Consider the following 15,819-nt stretch of genomic DNA (forward strand, 5'->3'; position numbering starts at 1 on the left):
TTTAATGATCATGAATGGAAAGAAATGGTACGGAAGTTTACATAGGACAAAAAGAAATTGATAGTATTTTTTGGCGAAAGACTTAAAAGCTTCTTTGCATTATATAGTACAGCTCTTCTATAAAAGCATGGAAGTTTTAAAACAATAGGTAGGCGGAGTTTCAATACATACTGGGATTTGATTGGACAAATAAAAACTGACAGGAGTTGAAGTTAATGTTTATTGTCCAAATAAATTCTAGTATACAGTAAACAGACTTCTTACCTGTCGTTTACAAACATCCAAACAATCATAGCAAGCAATTTGATCAATGGTTTGCTTTGCATATATTTATAGAAGAGCTGTAAATTCTAAAAAAAAAAATTTGTTGTCGTAGATGGTTAAATCCTCAACAAAATCTCAATAACTTTGTTGGAACGAATAAAGGTTTTAAATCAAATTTTCGTGGACTTTTTAGCTTCAACCCTGACGAGGCATGTTAGCTGTTCATATGCTGTTGCACCTGACGCACGGAAACTTTCACATTTCCATCTTCTTTTCTGAAATATTTTACCCAGCTCATACTTGACAAGATTGTTATCCTAGTAAAAGGTGTAACCAATGAATTGAACACAAGTTAAAATTCCACAATACTATATGATTCATTTTATGTGTCAATTTGAAAAAAGTCGAAAAGAAGAAAGTTTTTTTAATGTCATGATTATCTGTCGCTTTCTAGATCTATGCTCAGCATTTATTTCAGATGACATGGACTCCTCACCCTGGTTACCCTGCTGCCTTTCATAACTTTATCCGTATACATATATTAATAGATAAACAAAAGACTGCAACTGGTATTTTTGTATTTAAAATGATTCGTTGTAACGAGAATATTTGTGGTGAATGGAAACTGTGAGGGTCAAAATCTTAAATTGCTTATAAATTTTGCTGGACCCAGTTTCGTTATCTGATCTGAATTTTCTGAAATGTGCAAGGTAGATAGACATTGGCCTTTTGATTTTTTTTACTCGGTAAGTTTTGCCCTAATTGCTTGAACTTTTGCAATATTAAAGCCGATTTCAATGAGTGTGTAGACAAAGGAAATATCTTTGGTTATCTTGCTTGCTGAACAGAAAAATCATTGTTAGGTTATGTAAACTATCCTACTTTAAAAACAGACTAGTCCGACAAATGACACATCTTTCTGTCTGTAGGACCAGGCTACTTCGAAAGGAGGGTAGTATACCTTACCTAACAATGACTTCACGGATTAGCTAACAAGCAAGCTAACCAAAGATATTACTTTGCCTACATACTCAATGGAATCGGCTGTAACTAAAAACTCGAATACATTTAACAGACGGTGTTCATGTTTGTTGATGAATATTGTTTTTCCTAGATTCATTCTTGAAAAATCATTTGGTAACATTTGGTCAAGTAATTTCAGAAAAGATCTTTTTGTAATTGCGGACGCCAAGACAATACATGAACCTCACACGACCCCTCGACACAGGTGAGCTTATATATGATCTTATAGCGATTCGGGTTGATAACCAGTTGAAATTAAGCCAGTTTTTTGTGTGTGTAGATTTGTATTGTTTTAAACTGTTATGACCTTTTAAAGTTAAATGTAGGTGTTTAATCTAAGAATTTCTTTTTTAAACTTATATACTTGTTTTATACTCAATTGGTAGTATGAAGCTACGAGATATTTTAATTTTTGAAATTGACATATTCTACTCTGCCCTTTCATAAAATAGTGATTTTTTTCAGTGTTCTATCGAACTTTCGAAAAAAAAAACTGATAACCTTTCAGACAAAAACATTATGTTGAAAAAATCTTACAGATACAGCAAGTGAGTCTTAATAGCTATAAGATACATTTTTCTTTTGAAATACAACTTTTAAATCTTACGGGAAACTATTCCAAGCTTAAAACTTTCACTGTAACCTCGCTCTAACTTATCCCCCATTCCCCCCAAAAAAACAACAACAAACAAACCCGCAATACTATTGTCATTCTTATAGTCAGCACTAAATTGTTCACAAACAAATGTGTTTTAAGCTGCTAAAGACATATGATTCAAACGCTTAGAAAGTCCTTTGTTCTATATTTTGGCTCACCATTTTTATGCAAAACCTTTTACATTTTTATTTAAATTTATGGGTTATTGTTGAAGGTCGTACGATGACGTATGGTTGTTAACACATACTTCCTTTGGTTTCTTATGGAAATTTGTCCATTGACAACAAACATACCACATCATCTACTTTATATAAGTATTGTATAAATTACAACGTATTTTGGTGATCTTGCAAAATGATCGTAATCCCGAAAATCGTAAACATATTTTCTTATCTTAAAAGGGGGCAAGAAGGGTTCCATTATCAGGCCAATAAATAAGATTATACAGTTAATTTTAAAAAAAAATAAAAAAATAGGGGTATTTTTACTCTCATAATAACAGTAAACAGATTCAAACAATGTCAATTTCAAGAAAGCAGACAACAGTTAATTAGTCAATAACAGTACAGCATCAATGATCTTGAACATATGCCACTTTTAACTAAAATATAAAGGTACAGAACCAGGACATAGGAGCACAGAACCAGGACCGTTTTTCTTATCACCAGCACAGCGTCAGGACAATTCCGTTTAACAAACTTGCACGACTTTTGCAATATAATATTGTTGTAATATACTTTGCATGGTACTTATGACGCATCAGAGAAAAATTAAGCAACAAAACAGTCGTTTTATTGCCGTTCTGATACAATGTAAACAAACCCACCAGCACAGAATCAGGACCCACCAGCACCTGACAGGACCAAATCACCAGCACAGAACGTTCTCTCGCAGGACAACCATACCCACCGTGCATTAGCTTGAAATGTTATCGGTATTATTTTGGTAAAAAAAAATATTCTCACTTGGCATTGTGACCTTTTTAATATAAGTAGTCTAACAAAATACTTAAGTTTCAGGTTTAATATGATAATTGAGCATTCAAATTTTAGGTATCACAAGAAAAGTCATAGTTGTATCTACCTCGTGTAATAGCCTTGTTTACTTTTAGTCAATGTTAGGTTTAATCAGCTCTTTCAATGTTTGTATGAGGGTTTTGACTTTTAATTATTTTGGCCTCGAACATCACGGAAGAGACATTTAGGTCGAATGCGCATCTGGTGCAGTGTAATTGATACCGGTAATGTTATTTGAGCTGTCCGTAAAGAGTGCAATCTTTTAATGATTTAAGAAGTCGAATACTAGTACTTATTTGGATTATAAACCATATTATTACCCCTAAGATAAATGTAGTGTTGATACTCATTGACTGTATTATCCTCTATATAGATAATTCTAATCATACTCGTGCACTCGACTCCTCTCTTAATTGACTAGAATTGTCGGTTTTCATAACAAGTCGGTGGTTTTCTTTGGGCACTCCGACTACCTCCACCAATAAAAACTGGCCGCTATGAAATAGCCTAAATGTGGTGCTTAAAGGTGACGTTAACAAAAAAACAAAAATCAAAATCAAATCGTTGAGTTGCATACATTTCATTGATTTTAAAACTAACTTTATACGGAAAAGATGAATGGACAATGGCTAAGAGAATTGTAAATATTAATAAAAAATCCCTTTTATTTTATTGCATTCATTCTTTCATCTTCCTTCTATCCAATTGTATAAAACTATTGTTGTTAATACATGTGTTTAATGGTTTCTTCAGGTTCACAAAAAACTATTATTTTGGCAGTAAAAAAACATAATTATTATGGTAAAGAAGGAAACAAAGGGATACAGTTGTGGTCAGACTTCCAGATAAAAACCGCTATTGGTTTGGAAAAGAAAAGTAGGGAATTCTTCAATATGAAGGCAAAAGAACTGTGTTCAATTACGCACATTAAGCGTAATTGGATAAAGACAGAAATAGCAGATGCTGCCGACACAGCTTGGACCAGCCAAATTGAAAGTAAAGAATAGTTATATTAGTATACTGCTAGACGGGAAGAAGGCCTCCAAACAAAAGGAGTCCACCATCAGAAAAAAACTGGAAAAATTGATGGTAAATCATATGAAGCTTGTAAGCTTAGACAAGGAATTGAATGTATTTGCAGAAGAAGGAAATTCAGATGGAGATAGAAAGTTGAGGAGGAGATGAAGCACATTATGAGGAAGCTGAAAAATGTCAAAGAAGCACTAAGAAAAGCTCTACAGGAGAGACTGTGCCAGTTAGGGAAAGACAAATAAAAAATCAACAAAGACAGATGTCTTTATCTGTTGTAATTCAAGACTTTCCCAAAGACCTTCCAGAAGAAGACAATGATTCAGATTAAGATTTTGAGCCATTGAGTATAATAAAGATGCATGGTTGCTTATGACGAATTTTCTTGAACAAACTATAAATACACACTATATTGAAAAAAAATAATATAAAATACGGAGGTGTGGTATGATGGCCAATGAGAAAATCAACACTATATGGAAAACAACAATACAAAAATAAGGAGATATTGTATGATCAACAGTGGCAAATATTTCATACATTTTCAGGACGATCACATGAAAAAACAACTATGAATAATACTACTATGTGCAAAGGACAACCACTGAATACAGGCTCCTGAGATGCAAATAATAATTGAAGTGATGTTAAACATATTTATGAGTGCTTAAAAAAAGATTAAAAAGAATCTTTGTTTCAACTATTCCGTAGAACCACATCTTTTCTTGAATGGATTTTAAGTGAATTAAACATCCAAGAAATCATTAAATTTCCTTCCTTTTTTATAGGGTTCAAAAGATTTTAGGAATATGCTCATTTTAATCGACTTTTTTCGTTACATAAATTAACTTGCCAACACTTAAACAAAACGAAATAACTCAAGGTTCGATATTTTTTATCGGTGAGATTTGATCAATTTAAAGACATTGAAAGGGAATTAAACAACACTCTCCAAATCAAATGTTGTGAAATTTTTTTGATCGTCTGAGACAAAATAGTTTGTATTGTTGCCCCAAACTTTTGGTGGTGTTCGCGTTTCTCTCTGTAGTTGTGTATGTTGTGTTTTGTGTACTATTGTTTGTCTATAATTGGTCTTTTTCATTTTAGTCATGGCGTTGTATGTTTATTTTCGACATATGAGTGAATGTTCCTGTTGTATCTTTCGCCCCTCTCTTATGGTATTCAGTGGGTAGTGTTCTTGAATATCTTTTAGTTTTCTATTTTGTAGACTTGTTGTTATTCATATAGTTAACTGTTTATTATTTTATAGCTTTATTTTTGTCCTTCATTGACTTTTTTTTATTAACTCGTGTGTATTTATAACATTTTACATGATAATTCACACTTTTTGTAAAGTCATGGTGCTGACCTAAAATTCACTCGAAAATATACATTCCAGATAGCAACACTCTATTTTTTTTCGTTTTGTTTGTAAATCTTTACATCTGTACTTATTATAGAACATGCTTTATTCGTTAGTTAAAATCTTCTTTTGTTAAATAAATTATAACACTTCAAACCAAACTACGAACTTCATTAAATCAGAAAATGTATAATAAGATGTAAATCTTTTTTGGTTACTTCCTGAATTAACTTAATGACTTGTCGCCTGACAATAAGCAATGTACTTTAACATGATTTGCAGATAGTAAAATCAGATGATGAAATTTATAGAGCCAATACATATGATAAAAGTCATAATAGTACATTATGTATAAAAATGTCTCGCAGGCAGAATAGCAGACTTGTTGCTATGCACTGAAATATTAGGTAATATTTGAATTAATCAACTAAACAATACATTGTAAGGACTTGGAAGAACATTTCAAGAGGCAAGGTTCGCAAAGAATCTTAAATAAGATATTTCGAAAACTTGGCAATGTGTAATCCGTTATATTCAATAGTGATTTATTTCGTCATTAAAAATTCAGACACGTTTACCTTAAATTCTATTTTTGTCTCGCCTGCGACTCATGCCGCAGAATGCAACACATAGGGATCGTGATCCGACGGCGGCGTTAACTAATTGCTCAAAAGCTTAATATCATTTAAAAATGAATTCCAATTTCTTAATGAACTGTTACACAAGAAGTAACTGGAAAATAACATAGTTTATTTAAGTTGTCTTGTGAATATGGTGTATTGCAGACCAACAAATATGGCGGAATGAACAAGTTGATTGTGGGATAGCTCCCGAAAAAAAATGCAAGTAAAGGTGTCTTAAAGTATTTAACTTAACCAAATTGATAATGATGGTGAACTTAAATGAACAAATGAACGATTGGTATGATTTTTGATGGAAGGAAAGAAGCGAAAAAATAGTAATAATACGAAATCAGGTCTGACTTCACCTTATAAAACAGGTTCCAAGATGGCGACGAACCAAAACAATCAAAACAATATGAACATATCTCAAGTTCTGACACAAGCCCATGAATCTTTACATGGATCCTATACTGAAGTCCCTATAAACAACAATGTGAACAATAATCAGACATTTACATGCAGTCCAAATCAGACTAACTAACTTCAACAAAATTGTACTCGGCCAGTTCTGCAGAGCACCCCCCTACCAGTTCAATCTTCTGTTAATTACCAACAATCGGCACCTGTTCCGATGCAGTTTTTACCACCCTCTGTTCCATCATCCGTCCAAACTGAAAGCCTTATGCCTATCCCGAACATCACACCACAAATGATATACAGCAATATCAACGACACAAACCACAGATTACAACGTCTAGAACACGTAATGAACGACAAACTGTCTAAATTAGATCTGCTTGATATGTTTGCTGAGAAATTTGAAAAATTTGAAAACCACATATCCAAAATGAGCAATGAAATAAATGATATCAGAAATGTTCAGCAGAAACACAACAAGAAAATCATCATCATCAGATCGAAGATAGAGTGAGGAATCTTGAAAGATCAAACAGAAAATTGGAAAGTGAAAATTTCGAGTTGAAAGAAAAATTTCTAGAATTACAATCTCATTCCATGAAGTACAACTTAATTTTTGGTGGTATACGAAATCAAGATGGTTATGAGGAAAATACAGAAGATGTATTGAGGTCTTTTCTTTCGGAAGAAATGGAAATTCCTAATGTTGGAGCTATACAATTCCAAAATGTGCACCGACTTGGTGAGCGGTCTGACGGCAAGGAACGAAGCATTATTGTCCGTTTTACTAGATTCAGTGACCATGAACGTGTTAACAGAGCAGCTGCGAGTAAATTAAAGAACAAACCACAATTTTCTATATACCAGCAATACCCACGTGAAATAAATGAGAGGCGTAAAAAACTCATTCCGAAAATGAAGGAATTCAAAAGGCAAAGACGACACGCAAAAACTCCTGGTAGATGGTGAAGTATACAACCCTGACGCCCGTCGAGAACCCCCGCCTATAATTCCAGGTCAACCGTTACCCAATAATGATGGAGATTATTAGGACAACGCATCAGACATTGATTTAACTGACATTCATAATTAACATACACTATAACAATATATCATTTTACCAGACCACGGTTTGCGGAAGTAGTCAAGAAGACAATATTATGTTTTTCAGGGGTTGACAGGATACACGTGATCGTTGTTAGTTTCAACTTCAATATTATTATGCAAGCAGATGTAATAAACAATGATTTCATACATTATTTTTTTTGTTTACACTCTATATAGGGCTTTATTTATGGTCTTATTCCAGAGTGCACAATTCTTATTCTACATATTTCACCTTTATCAAAATTAGGAAATCTGTTTGGTCGTCCCATTTTGTTGTAGGGATGTTTAGATTAAGTGTCGAGTTAATATGTATATTATTTTGTGTTGTCTGCGAGAAACAAATCATTTTTCTGATCTAGTAACTAAATTCAAAACCAATATAGATAATGTTAACATATATATTTTATTGAACTGTGTAAATTAATCGGAATGCGAATGACAACATGCACCTACAATTCTTTTGTGTGTTTCCCGTCCCGTTTCGGTAACACATGACATTTGCGCGGGAACTTCTTACATAAACATCGTTTTTGGATTATTGAAACATGTGATTTTTGGAGGTAATGTGATATTATTTATCATTCAATAGTACATAATTTTACGTCAGGTTTGTACACATTAAGTCTCTGGTCAGTGGCGGATCTAGGGGAGGGGGGATTCCGGAGGTTGAACCTCCCTTTTTTGTTGACGATCAATTCATTTGGATAGGGATATCAGTTGGAACTGACCCTTTATCCTGGGTTAGGATCCCCTTTAAAAAATGGCTGAATCTGTCTCAGCTAGTCAAGTCAGAACCGAAACACATTAATGGCAGATCGAGCCATTTTGAAAGGGGGGTCCAACCATGTCCCCTTTAAATGCATTGATCACCCCACAAAAGGGGCGATTCCAACCGGGAACCCTCCTGCTGGATCCGCCACTGCACACTACTCGGACCTATGTTATTTAGTGAGTGATGCGAAAAAACTCAATTTACATTAGGTCCCCCTTTTTGAAAAATTACTAAATCCGCCTCTGCTTATCCTGGGTGAGGCCCCCTTTTAAAAAATGGTTGGATCTGTCTCAGTTACTCTAATCTAAACTGAAACACATCAGTGGTGGATCCAGCCATTTTGTGAAAAGGGGGGTCCAACCATGTGCCCATTCAAATGCATTGATCACCCCAAAATAGGGGCGGTTCCAACTGAAAACCCTCCCCTGGATCAGCCACTGCACATTACTTGGACCTATGTTAGTTCGTTACATGTAATTACTTAAGTGATGCGAAAACAACTCAATTTACTAATAAACTTCCTTATTAAAGAAACTTATATAAAAGTAAACATGTTCATTATATTTTGCTGTGTGAAATTGCTTATGCGGGAAAGACCCATTACAACCCGACCATAGAGGAGACAACAGCTGAAGGCCACCAATGGGTCTTCAATGCAGGGAGAAGCTCCCACACCCGGAGGCGTCACAACAAACCCGTTCTAGAAATAATTTGTGAATGAAATTGGTAAATACAGTTATTCTTGATCTTCATACAATTTAAGGGCATTTCCAAAAAGTCCTAAATATAATGCTTTATGCATCTGAAAAGGGTTGAAAATAACACTGGTAAATCATCGTTTTTCCTCTAGCATAGTTTGTACGTGCAGTATAGGTGTATTTTAAAGGCACAACAGTGAAGCCGCCGTATAATACTTCAATCGAACCGATTTACTTTTTGAAGGTCAATTACTATACTATATAAAAATATTAATTTTCGCAAACCATTTACATGTAAGTCACGGAAATTCCAAAATATGGCATCAGTAAGGAGAGTTGTACAAATAATGTAAATACACAGAACCCCCATCCAATTCATCTTTAACTAAAAGTATTCATCATTTCTATTTTATATGTACTAACAATATTCCATTTTTCTATAATTTGGATTAAAATGTGCAAAAATCTGAGTTAGAATAGGTCGAATGCCCAAAATAAACATTTCCTGATTGGTTGAAGCACTGTGGTGCCGATGTAAAGCATAGCAAGCCTCGATATAAAGCACACGCTTCACAGGAATAATTGAGGAGAGTTTTACAAATAATGTGAATACACAGACCCTCAATCCAATTTCTGTATTGCTAAAAATAATCAAGTGTTCATCATTTTCTGTTTTAATTCTGCTAACAACATTCTATTTTTTCTATAATTCCATTTGAAATATGTGAAACCCCGCAATGAAAATAGGTCGCCTCAATGATGTAAAAGCAACCCAAACAATTTCCGTTAATATGTTAACATCTTCAACTTCGACCCTGGGTTCAAAGGGTTAATAAACCGATTCACAAATAGAGATATCCTTTAGCTCAAGTGAAGTACAGCTGTATACAGGCAACTTCGTTAACAAAAATATATACACACTTTATCAGTAATATATTGTCATGCTTCTGCATATCCAGGTTTTTTTGTATGCTGAACTTCAGTCAAATTCAATTCTATACAAACTTTATTACATAAAGCAATAGGAGTAAGAATATTTTTTGCACCAATTTAACCGTGACCAGCATCATCGTCAGTATCAAAATTGTTTATCGTAATCATTGTGAAATTTCACTGACATAGGGTTTATTAATATAGAGTAATTTTGGTAAGTATGGCTTATTTATGTTAAAGTTCTCCAGATGTGCTTCTCTAGACATCTTTGACAGTCAGTTTAATCCCATTTATCTCAATATTATCCCCGATGACAGAAATGTCAACCCGACCTATTCATGTCAAAAGTGAAAATCTAATTTTTTGATGAACTAATTTCTTCTAAAAATAAACATGCATTATTTCTGTATTATTTGATAACCAATCACATTTGCGTTGCATGATAATGGGTACTGTTTGAGCGAACTGTCTAGTGTACTGCAAGATCGATGCAAATTGTGACGTCAGTGAGTGATCACGTGACATTATTATTTGTAAACAAACCAGCTCCTCATGTAACACGTATCTCAGTCTGAACTATACATTCAAAGTGCAATCAATCTTTCAATCGCTATTTTATGATATTTTTGTGTCTGTTTTTTGGTTTGCATATCAGTAGTCGAAGTAAACTCGAGGTTATATATAAAATTATTTGTCTCTTTTCGTCTGTAGTACATGCGTTTGAGGTCCGGTTTAATTTGTACGCATGAAATCTCTAGTCTAAAATAGCTAGTGATAGAACCTTGACCAGATAAGCAACTGTCTAGGGCCAAGTAAGGAAGGTGGAAAAAAACACAGTGTTGGTACTATTACGCAGAACCATAAACAGATGCATAGACAGACCCAGGGGGTGGCAGTGGCGGATCCAGAACTTTTCATAAGGTGGGGCCCACTCCAGTCATGCTTCAGTGATTCCCTATATAATCAACAAAATTTTTCCAACGAAAAGGGGGGGGGGGAGGGGTCTGCCCCCTAGATCCTCCTATTGGTGGGAAAAATTTAGTTGATTATATAGGAAATCATCAAAGCTTGACAGGAGTGGGCAGCCCTTTGGAAAGTCAGAGGCCACCCCTTTATGAAAAGTGCTGAATTGCCACTGAGATTTGCAGGTTTTCTTTGTAAAGATACCTTAAAATATCAACAACTCTGACTGAGTACACAATTTGATTCATTTTAGCTCATTAGCTAGGCTCACTCGCTAAAAATATTCATTGCGGCTCACTGGCAAATATCTTACGATACTCATGTGTAGAAATACATGTGTGTGAGGAGTAGTTAGCTTAAATATAGCTAAATTTGGAAAATTTGAAAATGACTTGGGGAATGAAGATGTAGTAAAGACCGAATATCAGTTTTGGTTTTATATATGTAGTACTTTAAAATTTTAGTCTTGCATGTATATATGTGTACAAATACGTCACTGTTTCATCAGTGGCAATGGTAAATAGACACTGAAAAGTCTTGGATAACATTTTATAGTTTTGAATGTTTCTTCATCAGTTGACTTAAATTAGGTGGAGCCAGGAGGTGTGTTCTTATTTCCAACAGAGGAGCGCTCAACCTATATCAATTTGTGCATGAAGCAAATTGATAGTTGCTAGATACTGAATGATTATACCACAAGAAAGTTTTAACCTGTGCATACTTAAAATACGATAAAAAAAAAAAACATGTCTTTTTCAGGACTTCTGATCCAACCATGTAGTATGGCATTTTATTGAGATATGGTTTTGGTCAATGGATGTTCATGAAGAACCTGCAGCCAGTACAAAGTATATCACTGGATTTAGCTCTTTGTCTAAGTGTATTATTTAAGTACTTTGCTTTGAGCTCAGTTCATTGTTATGCAATTCATTCTTTGTGAAATAAAGATTTGTCAGACAACTCTCATGTACAAGGATTTGTCAAAGTAGTATCACCTCTTTCTTCAATGTAAGTAATAGGGAGATAAAAAGCATATATCGATTTGAACCAAACCATTATATGTCCTTTGACCAAATTTTATAAAAAGAACAAATTTACCCGACAATGCTACTCCCGCTACTAGCAATATGATGCTAGGTTGTTTTAATGCATCTGTACTGCCTACTGATGACTTGGTCCTGAGTGTAAATGGTCATTCGATTATGTTTAAAAAAAAATTTAAGGCCTATCTGGCCTAATTGATTTCTAAAACTATGTTTCATTGTACATGTTCAACATTTTTCATTCAATTGTTTATTTCTAATAAATTTGTGTGAATTAACATTGTAACAGTAAATGTTAATTACTACACTTTCATACCACAACAAATACTGTACATGTATTTGTGGTACATGTATCACTTATATTTGTATCTATATAACAAACAAAAATGAAAAGAGAATAATTTTGCAATACCTTTTGAATACTATAACTTTTTAGATATTTAGACATATTAAGACTTATCAAGTAGATGTTGATAATATCCACTTGACATGCTTGAAATTCTATTAGATTACTTTTGGAGCAGTTTTGAGTCTTTAAAGCATGCTCAAAAAAGTTCTTTTGGTGAAATCATTTTCATATTTGTCAATTTTTTTTTGCTTCGACCAGCTTTGGAGGAAATATTATTAAAGAATTGATAAAAATCAGCACAGAAGTTTACTTCCTATCTCATCTAGCCCCTAGCATCTTGTCAGGCATTGTCATTACTAAAAACCAATAAATGTATTCTAATCTGAGGAACAATTCGACCTTTTAACAATTTTTTTTACTAATGATACTGACGATCTTCCACAAAGTAATATAAATAGAACCATACAAATAGTAAGCAAATACATATAAAAAAAGATGTGGTATGATTGCCAATGAGATAATGCTCCACAAGAGACCAAAATGACACAGAAATTAACAACTACAGGTCACCGTAAGGCCATCAACAGTGAGCAAAGCCAATTCCGCATAATCATCTATAAAAGGCCCTGAAATGACAATTTAAAACAATTTAAACAGGAAGACTAACAGCCTTATTTATGTACAAAAAATAAATGAAAACGAATATGTAACACATAAACAAACGACAACCACTGAATTACAGGCTCCTTATATCATGTTCTCAAATCTAGATATCATCTCCCATTTACAAAAAAAAAACACATGAAAATATGAACCTAGAAAAATGTATTATGTGTTGCTCTCCTAGCTACAAAATGTATCCAAAATCAAAGATGTGGAACATATTCTATCATAATCATTTGGTAACTAATGCAATTAATGTCTCTTCCATGCCCGTCTTGAACATAAATACTAAATAATAAATAAACAACACTCCTAATGCTCAGATTGTTTGTCATCGTGCAACACAACTAATAACACCATATAGGAAAAACATAAAACTCCTTTTGTCATAAGACACTGTCAAACATCCAACCATACTATCCACACTCATATGTGTCCACACTTGTACTTTGAAAATAACCTTTTTAAATGTATGTGGTATCAAATCAAAACTTTTAAATCCAGATTTTGATGTATTGATTAAAAATTATGATATTCTAATATTTGTTAAAACTAAAATTGATGAGTTTGATGAGTTAAAATTACCAGATGGTTACAGCTACTTTGCTAAAAATAGAACAAAATTTGTGAAAAAATCAGGGGGTATAGTGTTGTATTCAAAAATTCATTTTCTGACTGTCTGAAATTTTTGAAGTCAGACTCAGAATTTGTTCAGTGGGTGGAATTTTCATTAAATTGTACTAAAACTTTGATGAGCAATAATTTCTATTTGGATGTATTTACATCCCTCCTGAAAATTCGAAGTATTCTTCAGAAGAAGCATTCACTGAGATAGAAGAACTTCTATTTTTTCTCATGATATAAATAATATTGCTCTTGTTGGTGATTTTAACTCAAGACAGGACATATGAGTGATATTGTAGAAATAGACGAGAATCTGTTCGATATGTTAGATATTGTTAATGAATCTGAAATTATGAATGAAAATACATTGTGTGTAAATAACTTTATTAAGGTTCATGTGGACCCTATGGCTAAAATGGCTATATTTTCATCTCAAAATTTACTCCGAGTACAGACAAATCTGCGCATCTGTAAAAAATTTCAGGCATAGCATGCCCTAGATAAATAAATTTCAAAAATGTTTTATGTTTTAGAAAAATAAAAACTTACCAGGATTTTGCCGTGCACTTTTTTTCATTCCTCCAGAAGGTGCCATAATAAACTAAGTTGGGAAACAGGTTTGAGAACTTCCCCACAGGTAATAATTGAAGTGAGCTGTATTGCTTGACATGGACATGAGATGGACAATAGATACCTGACAATAATTGGTTATTTAAACTGTGTACCTGAGTGGACCATATCAAGGTAAACTCAACTGTTTGTTAATTTTATCATCTTCTGCAGGGACGAAAAAAAGTGTACGGCAAAATCCAGTTAAGTTATGAATTTTCTAAATCATACATTGCATTTGAATTCTATTTATCTAGGGCATGCTATGCCTTAAAACTTTTCCAGATGCACAGGTTTGCCTGTACTCAGAGTAAATTTTGAGGTGAAAATACGGCCATTTTCGCCATAGGGTCCACATGAACCTTAAAAAGGGTATTCCCCTTGAAAGGTATAGTGAGGACAAAATTATTGTTAACAATTATGGCAGAAAATTAATAGAGTTATGCAAACGATGTTCATTATGTTTTGCAAATGGTAGATTGCATCAGGATAAATTTATTGGAAAACACACTTGTGAAGACGCAAGTCTTGTTGATTACCTTATTTTGTCACCTGATATGTTTGACCTAGTTATGGAACTTGAAATATTTGACTTTGACCCTACACTATCTGATGTTCATAATCAGATGCATTTTTCTTTATGCATTACACACAAAAATTACACTGATCAACAAAATAAGAAAAACAACACTTACGTTCGATGGAACAGAAACAAGGCACACGAGTTTACACAGGTACTCAGCGATGACACGGATGCATTGAATTTAATCAAACACACCCTCGAAAATTTTCAAACGGAATCCGTTACACCACTACTACAGGTCAATGACCTAATTAGTGAACTCGGAAATGTACTGTTAGATACGGCTTCAACTGCATTTGGACCAGCGGGCAAACAGCGTCAAAGATCAACTCAAAACAAACCATGGTTTAAAAAAGAATGCAAGATTATGCGTGATGAGTTTCACAGAGCAAGAAGGAAATACAAAAAAAATAAGACTGCTGATAACAAAACACTGATGAATATGAAGGCTAAAGAATACCGACAACTCCTTAATAAGAGTTATAAAAAATACCAAGAAAATTGCGCAAACGAGCTTCGATCACTATCAAAAACAAACACAAAAGCATTTTGGAATACACTTCACAAATTTTCAAGTAAAAGAAAAGATAACCCACAGGTAGAGATTGACACTTTTTTTGAATATTTTAAAAATTTAAATGCAAGTAAAGATGATGAGGGAGATTTTAGTTTGAATATTGAAAGTATTTGTGAAAATCCTGTATATGATGAGTTATTAAATGGAAAAATAACAGAATTAGAAATATCTGATGCAATAAAGGAGCTGAAAAATAACAAAGCTCCAGGTACAGATAAAATTTTAAATGAATATTTGAAATATTCAACTCCATTGTTAATTTCTATATATTGTGAGCTTTTTAATGTAGTGTTAGATACTGGTATTATTCCAGAAAGCTGGACCAGTGGAATTATAAAACCTGTTTTTAAAAACAAGGGTAACCCGTCTGACCCTGATAATTTCAGGGCAATCACACTTATCAGTTGCCTAGGGAAATTATTTACGTCTGTTATAAATTCTACATTAAATATTTTTGCTAACGAGTTGAGTCTCATTTCCGAAAACCAAGCTGGTTTCAGGAAAG

At 33.5% G+C, this 15,819-nt stretch overlaps 1 protein-coding gene across 1 annotated transcript in view; it reads right to left on the bottom strand.

The window, feature by feature from the left end:
• The window catches only part of LOC139482672 (major facilitator superfamily domain-containing protein 4A-like), a 52,124-nt gene extending 37,187 nt beyond the window's left edge, over window positions 1–14,937 (bottom strand). The window contains exon 1 of the mRNA XM_071266702.1: window positions 14,850–14,937. The gene's annotated coding sequence lies outside the window, so the exon portion shown is untranslated. The remainder of the gene's footprint in view (window positions 1–14,849) is intronic.
• Window positions 14,938–15,819: the final 882 nt, after the last annotated feature.

Source organism: Mytilus edulis, chromosome 1, assembly GCF_963676685.1.
Source record: "Mytilus edulis chromosome 1, xbMytEdul2.2, whole genome shotgun sequence".
NCBI lineage: Eukaryota > Metazoa > Mollusca > Bivalvia > Mytilida > Mytilidae > Mytilus > Mytilus edulis.